The 11,664-nt window shown below is 38.4% G+C and overlaps 1 non-coding gene across 1 annotated transcript; it reads left to right on the top strand.

Moving 5' to 3' along the window:
• The first annotated feature begins 9,363 nt into the window (after positions 1-9,363).
• LOC127125003 (small nucleolar RNA R71) lies at positions 9,364-9,470 on the top strand. The gene has a single exon (XR_007804471.1). It is a non-coding gene; the product is annotated as a small nucleolar RNA R71 (small nucleolar RNA).
• The last annotated feature ends 2,194 nt before the right edge of the window (positions 9,471-11,664 follow it).

Raw genomic sequence — 11,664 nt, 5'->3', positions numbered from 1 at the left:
AAATTGATTTAAAATATTAGTCAGATGAAATTTCCAAACACACATCAATTCGTAATAGGTTGCAAGTAAATCTCGTTAGAAATAACCTGAGTTTAGTCTTAACATCAAAAACTACCGTCACAACACCAGATAACCCCACCTTATGCAAACCAGTTCGAGTCATGCTATTATAGCTCAGCCTAGTTCTTTTACTCTTATTTCACCCGTTTTCATTCGAGCGAAATCACATTAAGCCCTTTATCTTTTCGCGCACATAGTGGAGTAACCGGTTAGCGATTCTGATCCCCTTTTAGTTAGAAGTTCTGGTACATAAGTTGGATAACTTCTTTATTTAGTCTATTGCAAATTGCGGGGGATCGGACCGTAGTCCGCCCTACCAAGTTCAGCACCAGAAACCACTGAACCAACTCACAATGGATCGTTCGTACTATGTTTTTGTAGGGTTCGTAACCTTTGGATTAAATGATCGGGTAAGGATCACCTAACTTAATTAGTGCATTTCCTGATTTTTAATATGTTGTTTTGGGAATCATTCACTTGTATTCATCGGCTCTCCACATAGTTTGCTATTAAGATGGTGCCGACTTCTCGTATAAACTACTCGGGGTTACTATAAAACTAAAAGTTCAAGGAATTGGTATAATAGGTACTTAGCCTGATCTATCATGCTGAGGTTTTTAGAGTTTTGGGGCGGTAATAATTTTGTCTTAATTTCACTCAAGTTTTATAAAATAAGCAACCTTTATACTTATTGAGTGTGTTGAATTTTGTTATGGCTCAGGAAAATTGAGGAGAATAGACAATAAAAATTTTCACACTAGGGACTTGACTTAAGAAGACATTTTTTTTATTATTGAAAGGGAAATAACATACTTGAAAGGGAAATAAACATAACTGAAACAAAGTTTTCCCCCTACACTTAAATGAAACATTGTCCCCAATGTTTCAAGAAAAGCAAAAAAAAGGAAAAATAAATAAAAATGGTACGCAAACTCAATTCTTCCTGCGTCCTCTTGTTCTCGGACCCGGTGATCGTTCACGTACTGCCAAGTCATCAAACCTGTTAAGCAAGTCAGTGAACCTCTGGTCGGTTATTGCATTCCTCTCTTGTTATTGTTGTTGCATCTGGCGCATCAGTTGCATTACTTTGTTATTCTGCGCATGCATGGCATCAAGCCGTTGGGCTTGCTGTTCAATAGCATCTATGATGTCATCATTTGTTGCAGGCCTTCTTCTTCGACGACGTCGGGCGGATAGACCAGCTACATTATCGGAAGAATTATGTGGGACAGAATGTTGTTCATGACCTTGATTATCTTGCTCCATTTCATCAAACTCGTCTGGGGGCGGGTTTGCTTGTGTAGGCATGGTAGGTTCAGGAGCATTCAAATCGTAGATGAATCTGTTGGGGTTGGTAACATCGCTGAGTGTAATGTTGGGCAAAACAACGCTTGGGACTTCTTGGTTATTCACCATAAGATAATAATTCCCGCCTACCCTATTTTTGATTAAGCGGCAGGAGCGACAATAGCTTATATCCATAAACAGGGGTGGCAAAGATTGCAAATTCTGAAGTCGGTCCCCTAGATTTAAACCGAGTGCGATGGTGGTTATTAATCCTCCAATCACAAAAGGTTGACTGCCTCGAGCACAAAGGGTACGGATATGGTGAAGTAAGAAAGAGGCGGCGTTTACCTTTGTATCTGCTGAAAAGACGCAGTATAGGAAGAATAATTCTTTCGCGTTAACTTTGCTGTTGTTGGCTCTTCCAAAGATGGTATTTTGCAAAATACGGATAAAATACCGGTTAGTGGGGTTGTGTATGTGTGAAGCAAGTAATGCATCCCAATTGGTGGTTTCCACACCGGATATTTTTCCAAAAAGGTCGAATGCGTTCGTGTTCCATTCTGAGTTTGGAGGGATTCTTGGGTGGACGTCGTCTCCTTCAGGAAAATGTAGCATGGCACTCAACTGTTCTTGAGATAGTGCATACTCAGTGTTGAACATACGGAATTTTGCGACACCGGTTAAGTACTCGTCCTCACCGGTTGGAGTGGTGTATGAATAAGAGCTTAAAAACTCCAAGATGAGTGATGGGTATGTTGGGTGATTTTGTATGCACAGAAAAGTTAAATCGGGTAGCCTAAGCAGCCATTGCACACCTTGAAGTAATCCTAATTCTTGTAAGCAATTGAAATCTGGGTACCTGGTAGATATGACACCGCGTTGCTGGAACCGAACAAACTGCTCCCGTTGATAGTTACTATCTTCAGATCAGAAAATAATATTTCCAAATTGCGCTTGATGTTGGTTCTCCGCCATTTTGATTTGTAGGGAGAAAGAAGGAGAAAGGAAAAGAGGATGAAATATTTTTTGTGTAGAGTTGCTTTTGGAATGATGTGGTGTAGGAAGAAATGTAGTGAAGGTATTTATAGGAAGAGTTTTGAAATTGGGAAGAGAAGTGGGTGAGAAAAAAAATTAATGGGGATGAAGGTGAGTGGAATGGAGTAAAGAGGTGAGTTGAATGGGGATAAAGATGAATTGAAATGGGGAGTAACGGTCATGACGTAACGGTAAACAACATTTTACGAGGAAACAAGCTGTCATGCTCGTGACAGCATGCGTTATGGGCGTCATGGGGTGTGTGGCGACCGTGAGAGAATGTGTGACGCTCGTCACACTTCTGAGTTTGCAACGGCCGTGACAGCATGGTGGCAGCATGCATTGGCTAAAATTTGTGACAAGTTTTGTTTTATTAGTATTATTTTATTTTATTATTTCATTTTATTATTTCATTTTGAGTTGCCATGACTATAAATATCAATGCTACTTTGACTTTATAAATTTGTGTCATGGATGCTACCATAGAATATATATATTTTTCTCTAAATAGCCATGTAAGTAGTAGCATACAATATATATCAGCATTGGTAATTTTAGACAGTGCATAAATCAAAATGAAATTTAAATTAACCAATAATGCCAGTAGCTTCATTAAAAAATAAACATAATGTAATATTCGACTGAAGATAAAATAAAACATGCGAAAAAAATAAATCCTAAGATTAAAATATTGTCAAATGAAACTATAAATTTCCTAAGACTAAAACTAGTTAACTGCAATTCTTCTAGCCACTTGTAGAATCTCTCGTCGGAGGAGCAAAGGAATTGACACGGTGTAGCAACTCGTGAAATTGATTTGTCATTCTACTCATGTATTCCATAAATTCATGTCCCATCTTAGTTAACTCTTCTCTAATGGCATCTTGTTCTGACATCAAGGCTTGAATAGCGATATTTTAATCAGTTCCGGGCATATGATGTCTAAGATCAGGTACTGCCGATTCTGCGGACGGGATAGGATGAGGTGGAGAGGCAGCATCATGGTAACCAGTTGGTGTCTGCGGATCAGACTCAGCATTAGGAATCTGGTTGTCAAGAATCTCATGATCTTAGATGGTTTCAACAGATCTAACAGGAGAAGGTATTCCATCCAGGTTGTAGAGCCAATTATCTCGGTTATGGACACTAGTCATCGGGCTAGGCATGGTGAATAGGTAAAAAGCTTGGTTGTTAATTAATAGTTCAAACTCTTCAGGTCCAAGGTTTCCTATAAACATAGTGTTGAAAAGGAAAAGTATATTCATAGGCTGAATACCACAAAAAGGGTTCAAATCAAGCATGGGTTGGCGCAATCCAATAGCATTAGCAATCATAGTTATCAATCCTCCTATTTGAATCGGTGCATGGTCATCTTGAATAAGGAGGTTAAAACTCGCCAACATATAAGTGGCACCATTCACTGGACGATTCTGGGAAGCACAAAATATTATGAAAAGTTCATCACGTGATATTGTGGTAATGTTTGATCTTTTCCCAAAAAGAGTCTGTGCTAGGATCTTGTGGAAATAACGAAAAGCTGGGTTATGTATGTTTCCAGAAAGAAACTCATGTTCCTCAGGTTCGTCATTTCCCGTCAAACTTCCCCAAAAATGCTCAAGCTCTCGATATTCAAAGAGTTCCTCTTGGTTCATGGTGAATGTGTCAAAAGAAGTAGGGAACCCTAAGAGGTTGGTAAATTCTCTAATGTCATGCTGATACTCCATATTGAACATCCTGAATTGAATGAAACCTCGGTTTATTCCTTTTCCATGGTTCGGTAAATAAATCAGGGAGCTAAGGAATTCTAGAGTTAGCCTCCGGTAAGTAACAAATTGTCTCCGAATAGAAGTGGTTTCCCACCCTATTTGACTCAGCAGATATAGGACACTATGTCTTAGCCCAAGAACGGTCATTGCACAATCATCAACATAAAAATTTGGGTGCATCTCTCTCTCAGCAAGGTCTTCAAATTTTTGTCTCTGAGCTCTCCCTCGAAATTTGATACCCATGCGATCAATATGTCCCATCAGGTTAGTGTTAACTAAAGAAAAGAAAAACAAGAATTTTAGTCAGGATTTGGCCAGATGCCGAAAGAAGAAAAGAAGAAAAATAATATAAAGAAAATGAAGAATGAAAACTGAATAAAATCAAACGAATAATAAAAGAAAAATAAAAATGTGTGGGTCGTCTCCCACGAAGCGCTTTGTTTAATGTCGCAAGCTTGACATAAAACTATTAAATGTTAATCTATTAATTTTGGAGACAATACGTCTAAGTGTAGGACTTGCGAGTCTTCATTGTTCTCAGCCTAATGATAATGCTTTAGACGTTGTCCGTTTACGATAAATGATTCAATAGATTTTCCTGTATTTTCTACAGCCCCACTAGTAAAGACGTTAGTGACTTGGAAAGGGCCAGACCATCTAGAGCGTAGTTTTCCTGGGAATAACTTAAGTCTAGAGTTAAACAATAGGACTACATCGCCTTGTTTGAAAGTTTTCCTTGATATACGTTTATCATGCCATTTTTTCGTTCTTTCCTTTTAGATTTTGGCATTTTCGTATGCATCTTGTCTAAGTTCCTCTAATTCGTTTATATCTAGAATTCGCTTTTCACCGGCGGCCTTATAGTTTAAATTTAAATTTTTAATAGCCCAATAGGCCTTATGTTCTAACTCCACTGGGAGGTGACCATAAATAAGCTTAAATGGGGTTGTTCCTATGGGAGTTTTGTAAGCGGTTCGATATGCCCATAAAGCTTCGGGTAATTTTGATGACCAGTCTTTCCTCGATGTAGCGACTGTTTTTTCCAATATCTGTTTAATTTCTCTATTAGACACTTCCACTTGTCCACTAGTTTGAGGATGGTAAGGTGTTGCTACTCGATGTTTTACACCATACTTAAACAATAATTTTTCGAGTATTTTAGATATGAAATGAGATCCACCGTCACTGATGACTATTCTTGGGACACCAAATCTTGGAAAAATTATATTCTTAAAGAGTTTAATTACTACTCGTGTGTCGTTTGTTGGAGAAGCTATAGCCTCAATCCATTTTGATACGTAGTCAACCGCTACGAGTGAGTATTTGTTACCAAAAGAAGGTGGAAAAGGTCCCATGAAATCTATTCCCCACACATCGAAAATTTCTACTTCCAAAATGCCTTTTTGTGGCATTTCGTCACGTCTAGATATGTTTCATGTGCGTTGACACCTATCGCATTTCTTGACAGTGGTATGTACATCCTTCCATATGTTTGGCCAATAAAGATCGGCTTGTAGGATTTTAGAGCAGGTTTTGGATGTACTTGTATGTCCACCATAAGGGGTGGAATGACAATGTTGGATTATACTTTCTACTTCTTCAGGTATACAGCGACGGAAAATACCATCGGAGCCTCTTTTGAAAAGTAAAGGGTCGTCCCAGTAATAATGTTTTATGTCATGGAAGAATCGTTTCTTTTGTTGGTAGGATAAATCAAGTGGAACCACTCCGGCGGCTAAATAATTGACAAAATTAGCGTACCATGGTGTGACGCATATAGCGAAGGTGGTCTCTACCTGTTTGTCAGCTATATTTTCTTCCAAATTAGTTATAAGTTTATCGTACGAGAAATCATCGTTGATCGATGTTCTTTCCGGTTCCAGGTTTTTGAGTCTAGAGAGGTGATCCGCTACTATGTTTTCAGTTCCTTTTTTATCTTTGATTTCCAAATAAAATTCTTGTAGCAACAAGGTCCACCTTAGCAGTCTAGGTTTAGCGTCCTTTTTTGTTAAGATGTACTTAATGGCAGCGTGATCAGTGTAAACAATTATTTTAGCTCCGACCAAGTAGGAACGAAATTTATCTAGTGCAAATACTACTGCTAAAAGTTCTTTCTCGGTCGTGGCGTAATTCATTTGCGCTTCATCTAGAGTTCTACTCGCATAATATATGACGTGAAGTTTTTTATCCTTTCGTTGTCCTAAAACAGCGCCTACGGCGTAGTCACTTGCGTCACACATTATTTTGAAGGGTTCATTCCAATCCGGGGTCTGCATTATGGGCGCGGAGATCAGTGCTTGTTTAAGTGTTTGAAATGCTTCTAAACATTTATTGTCGAAGATGAATTCAGCGTCTTTCATTAATAATTCGATTAAAGGTTTAGTTATTTTAGAGAAATCTTTAATGAATCGTCGGTAAAAACCGACATGTCCTAAGAAGCTTCATATTTCCCTCACAGTTTTCGGAGGTTGAAGGCTTTCGATTACTTCTATTTTGGCTTTGTCTACTTCAATTCCTCTATTTGATATGATGTGTCCTAAAACAATTCCTTCTTGTACCATAAAGTGACATTTTCCCAATTAAGTACTAGAATTACTTTTACACATCGTTCTAGAACTCTTTCTAGGTTTTCAAGACATTCTTCGAAACTTTGCCCGCATACGGAAAAGTCATCCATAAAGACTTCCATGATGCTTTCGAGAAAATCGGCGAATATTGCCATCATGCACCTTTTGAAAGTTGTAGGAGCATTGCACAAGCCAAACGGCATTTGTCGATAAGCGAAGGTACCAAAAGGACATGTGAACGTTGTCTTTTCTTGGTCATCAGGATGAATTAGTATTTGAAAGAAACCTGAGTAACCGACAAGATAGTAGAAATGAGAATGTTTGGCTAGTCGTTCTAACATCTGGTCTATGAATGGTAAAGGAAAATGATCTTTTCGGGTTGCTTTGTTTAGCTTTCTGTAGTCAATGCACATCCTCCATCCCGATTCAATTCATTTGGTTATAGTTTCTCCTTTTTCATTTTCGATCACTGTTATACCTCCTTTCTTTGGTACTACGTGTACAGGACTAACCCATTTGCTATCGGATATAGGATATATGATACCTGCCTCTAATAACTTCGTTACTTCCTTCTTCACTACCTCACTCATGATCGGGTTTAGTCTCCTCTGATGTTCCCTAGAAGTCTTACAGTCTACTTCTAGCATGATGCGGTTCATACAAATAGAAGGACTTATCCCTTTAAGATCGGTGATGTTGTATCCTAATGCGGTTGGATATTTTCTTAAGATATGTAGGAGTTTTTCGATTTCAAGTTTTCCTAGGTCTGCATTGACTATTACTGGTCGTTCAAGTTCTAGGTCTAGGAATTCATATCTCAGATTTTTGGGAAGTGTTTTCAGGTCGAGGGTTGGTTTCTTAAGGCATTGCGTAGGATCTGATGTTATTGCTAAACATTGGTTCATTCTGTCTTCTACATGATAGTTGGACAAATCGTCATTTTCTAATTTTGTTTCTTTTATGCATTCATCGATGATATCCATGAAGTAACATGTGTCTTCTATTGCAGGTGCTTTCAAAAATTTGGAAAGAATAAACTCAATTTTCTCTTCTCCTACTTCGAAAGTGAGTCGTCCTCGTTTTACGTCAATGATAGCACCGACGATTGCTAAGAAGGGTCTTCCCAATATATTGGGGGTAACTTCATCTTCTCTTCTGTCCATAATTATAAAATCGGTGGGAATGTAGAATTGACCTATGCGCACGGGAACGTTTTCAAGAATTCCTACGGGATATCTAACGGAATTATCTGCTAATTGCACAGACATTTTAGTTGGTCTTAATTCTCCCATTTCAAGTTTCTTGCATATGGACAAGGGCATAACACTGATACCGGCTCCTAAATCGCATAAAGCTTTGTCTATGACAAATTTTCCTATATGACAGGGTATAGAAAAACTACCAGGATCTTTAAGTTTAGGAGGCATATTTTGGATTATTGCGCTACACTCAGCAGTGAGTGTAACGGTTTCGCTATCTTCAAGTTTCCTTTTATTAGATAAAATTTCTTTTAAGAACTTAGCATATGAGGGCATCTGTGTAATAGCTCTGTGAAAGGAATTGTGACGTTTAATTGTTTCAGTAGGTCAACAAATTTTTTAAATTGGCCCGCGTCTTTGGTTTTAATTAGCCTTTGAGGATAAGGGATAGGTGGTTTGTAAGGCGGTGGAGGTACATAAGGTTATTTTTTCTCTATGGTTTCCTTATTACACTCTTCCTTTTCCTTAGGTTTACCTTCTTCCTCAGTTGACTTTTTAGAGTTTTGGTTCTCAATCCTTGGGTCAGATGGTCCTTCTACCTCTGTACCACTTCGTAATATAATTGCATGAGCGTGGCCTTTCGGATTAGGTTGGGGCTGTCCAGGAAATGTACCAGTTGGGGCAGCAGTAGGCGCTTGTTGTTGAGCTACTTGCGAGATTTGTGTTTCCAGCATTTTGTTATGGGTAGCCAGGGCATCTACTTTACTTGCTAGTTGTTTAATCTGTTCGCTAGTGTGTACATTCTGGTTTAAGACCTCTTTATTGGTTTGCTGTTGAGAAGCTATGAAGTTCTCCATCATGATTTCCAAGTTGGATTTCCTAGGAACGTTATTGTTAGGTGTAGATGGGGTCGGCTTTTGATATCTAGGTGGTACAGCTGGAGCTTGACTGGGAGCTTGACCTGGTGCGTATAAAGCGTTGTTACTTTTATATGAAAAATTTGGATGGTTCTTCCAGTTTGAGTTATAGGTATGCGAGTAAGGATTTCCTTGAGCATAGTTCACCTGCTCTGTTTGAATTCCTGTTAGGAGTTGATAATCTGTAGGAGTGTGACCATGAATTCCACAAACTTCGCAATTTTGAGTTATGGAAACCACGGTGGCTGGAGGTGATACATTTAAACTTTCAATTTTCTGGGCAAGAGCATCCACTTTTGCATTAACATGATCAAGGCTACTTATCTCGTACATGCCCCCTTTTGTTTGAGGTTTTTCTACCATTGTCCGGTCGCTTCCCCACTGGTAATGTTTTTGGGCCATGCTCTCGATAAGTTGATAAGCGTCGGTGTAAGGTTTATCCATAAGCGCACCACCGGCGGCGGCGTCTATTGTTAACCTTGTGTTGTGCAAGAGACCATTGTAGAAGGTGTGAATTACTAACCAGTCCTCTAAACCATGGTGTGGACAAAGTCTCATCATGTCCTTGTATCTTTCCCATGCTTCGAAAAGAGATTCGTTATCTTTTTGCTTAAATCCATTTATCTGGGCTCTCAACATAGCTGTTTTGCTTGGAGGAAAATATCGGGCAAGAAAGACTTTCTTCAATTCATTCCATGTGGTGACTGAGTTGGAAGGAAGAGACTGAAGCCATCTTCTAGCTTTATCTCTTAACGAGAAAGGAAAGAGACGAAGTCGAATTGCCTCTGAAGTGACACCATTAGCTTTAACAGTGTCAGCGTATTGGACAAATACGGATAAATGAAGGTTTGGATCCTCGGTAGGATTTCCAGAGAATTGATTCTGTTGCACTGCCTGCAACAACGAATGTGTAAGTTCGAAGTTGTTTGCTTCGATTGCGGGTGGAGCAATACTCGAATGCGGCTCATCCTGCGATGGAGCAGCGTAATCTTGAAGAGCACGAGCTGGTTCGGCCATCATTGGTATCGTCGAAGGAAGGAGATTTTTGAGATCAGGAATTTCGATTGGAGGAAGATTGTTTCTAACACGATACTCCCGAATTCGTCGTAATAATCGGAGATATCGTTCAACGTCGTTGATTCGTAAGTAGTACGGCTCGCCTCGTGAGCGAGTGTGCGGCATACAAATCAGCGGAAAAGAAGGCAAAAAAATAAAAATTGCCTTAGTCTCTATAGCGTAACAGAAGAGTTACAATATCGACTAAATAAAAGTCCCCGACAACAGCGCCAAAAACTTGATCGCGACTTTATGAGTCTAACGGTGGTACTGACTGCAAGTGCACAGTCTAATCGCGTAGTTTTAAAAGATATCGATCCCACATGGACTTAATGAATCGATCTACCGTTTTTCTAGGGTTACTGCGTAAAGCTAAGGCGGATGATACTTTAATGATTAGGGGAAAAGTAAAACTAAATTTGGATCTAGATAAAATATAAAATAATATGGATATCAATATGTAGTTCGTCATAATTAGGGAATCAAATCTTCGTTGGTCTTTTTCTTAATTTTAAAATAAGTCTTTTCAGTAGACACTATTAATTAAAAGTCTTTTCCTCAAACTCTCGCTCTGTTGAATTAGACTATGACTTTATATTTTAACGTACGCTCTCACTATCTCGTTAAATCTAAAATCACTTTTGAAAATAATAGAATCTATAGAAACTCTTTTTGAGAAAATACTAACCGTTTAAACGCCCTCGTCTCAAACTCTCGCTCTGTTGACTTAGACTATATGATTAAACTTAAATGCTTAACTCTCGTCCTCACATTTAACTTTTAAAAATAATTTTTAAAAATAATTAGAATTCAATTAACCTTAAAAATTGCTTTCGCCCTGATTTAAAGTTAATATTCAATTTACACTGTCCAGTTAAAAGCTCAAACTGTCGTTCTATTGATTTTAACTTCTGTATGTCTTTTACTCTCGTACAAAAACCTTGGTAATAACCTTGTAAATTGAGACCAGAAAAAGAGTGACTATATTTTGAAATAAAGTTAAACCAACTCAATTTTGATTCCTTTATTTCGCTTACTTTACATACCGATATCTAAATTAATTAGCCGGACATGCTAAACATGCATAAACAATAATCATGTATAAATACGGCCATATCCAACAAACAATATATATAAACAGCGGAACAAAGCATATGTAAATTAAAACTATAAATCAATTAATTAATGAACCTAGAAAAGTACTAGAATTCTGGATTTTATCTTCTACGCTTCGGTGCTCGAACACTCCACCACAAGTCGGTTGGATTTGTTCTTCACAATTTCGATCAGATAGGAAAGTAAAAACAAGGAAATAAAATACTATGATCTGACGTAAGGTTAGATCCAGTAAAAATTACATAATAATTTTCGGTGTAGAAACTATCGTGAGAAAATAAATTGTATGCTTCGGAAATTAAACTAGAAAAGAAAATAAAATAAAATGCTTGAAAATTTAGAGTGCTGGAAAATATTGCTGGAAAAATTGTACGGAGAAGAGAGAGCTTCCATTGGCTTTTGTGAGGTCGATTTATATTCACCTCTCCAAATAACCGTTTTCTTGAATGGGTCTTCCGTGTGGTTCAAAGCGTGCATGAGAAAATTTAGAGGAAAGCGTTCCTTCCGTTACGCACGTAAAGGCCAAAATATAGGAGTGGGATGTGTGACGTCAGTCACACTATGTGTTGCGGTCGTAACACTAGGTTTTGGGACGTGACGCTCGGCACGTGCTGGTGGCGGTCGTCACAGCCATTTTCTTTGTTCCAAACGTGGGCTGGGC

Source organism: Lathyrus oleraceus, chromosome 2, assembly GCF_024323335.1.
Source record: "Lathyrus oleraceus cultivar Zhongwan6 chromosome 2, CAAS_Psat_ZW6_1.0, whole genome shotgun sequence".
Lineage (NCBI taxonomy): Eukaryota > Viridiplantae > Streptophyta > Magnoliopsida > Fabales > Fabaceae > Lathyrus > Lathyrus oleraceus.
The sequence above is the reverse complement of the archived record's forward strand: the minus strand, read 5'-3'. Positions and strand labels throughout refer to the sequence as shown.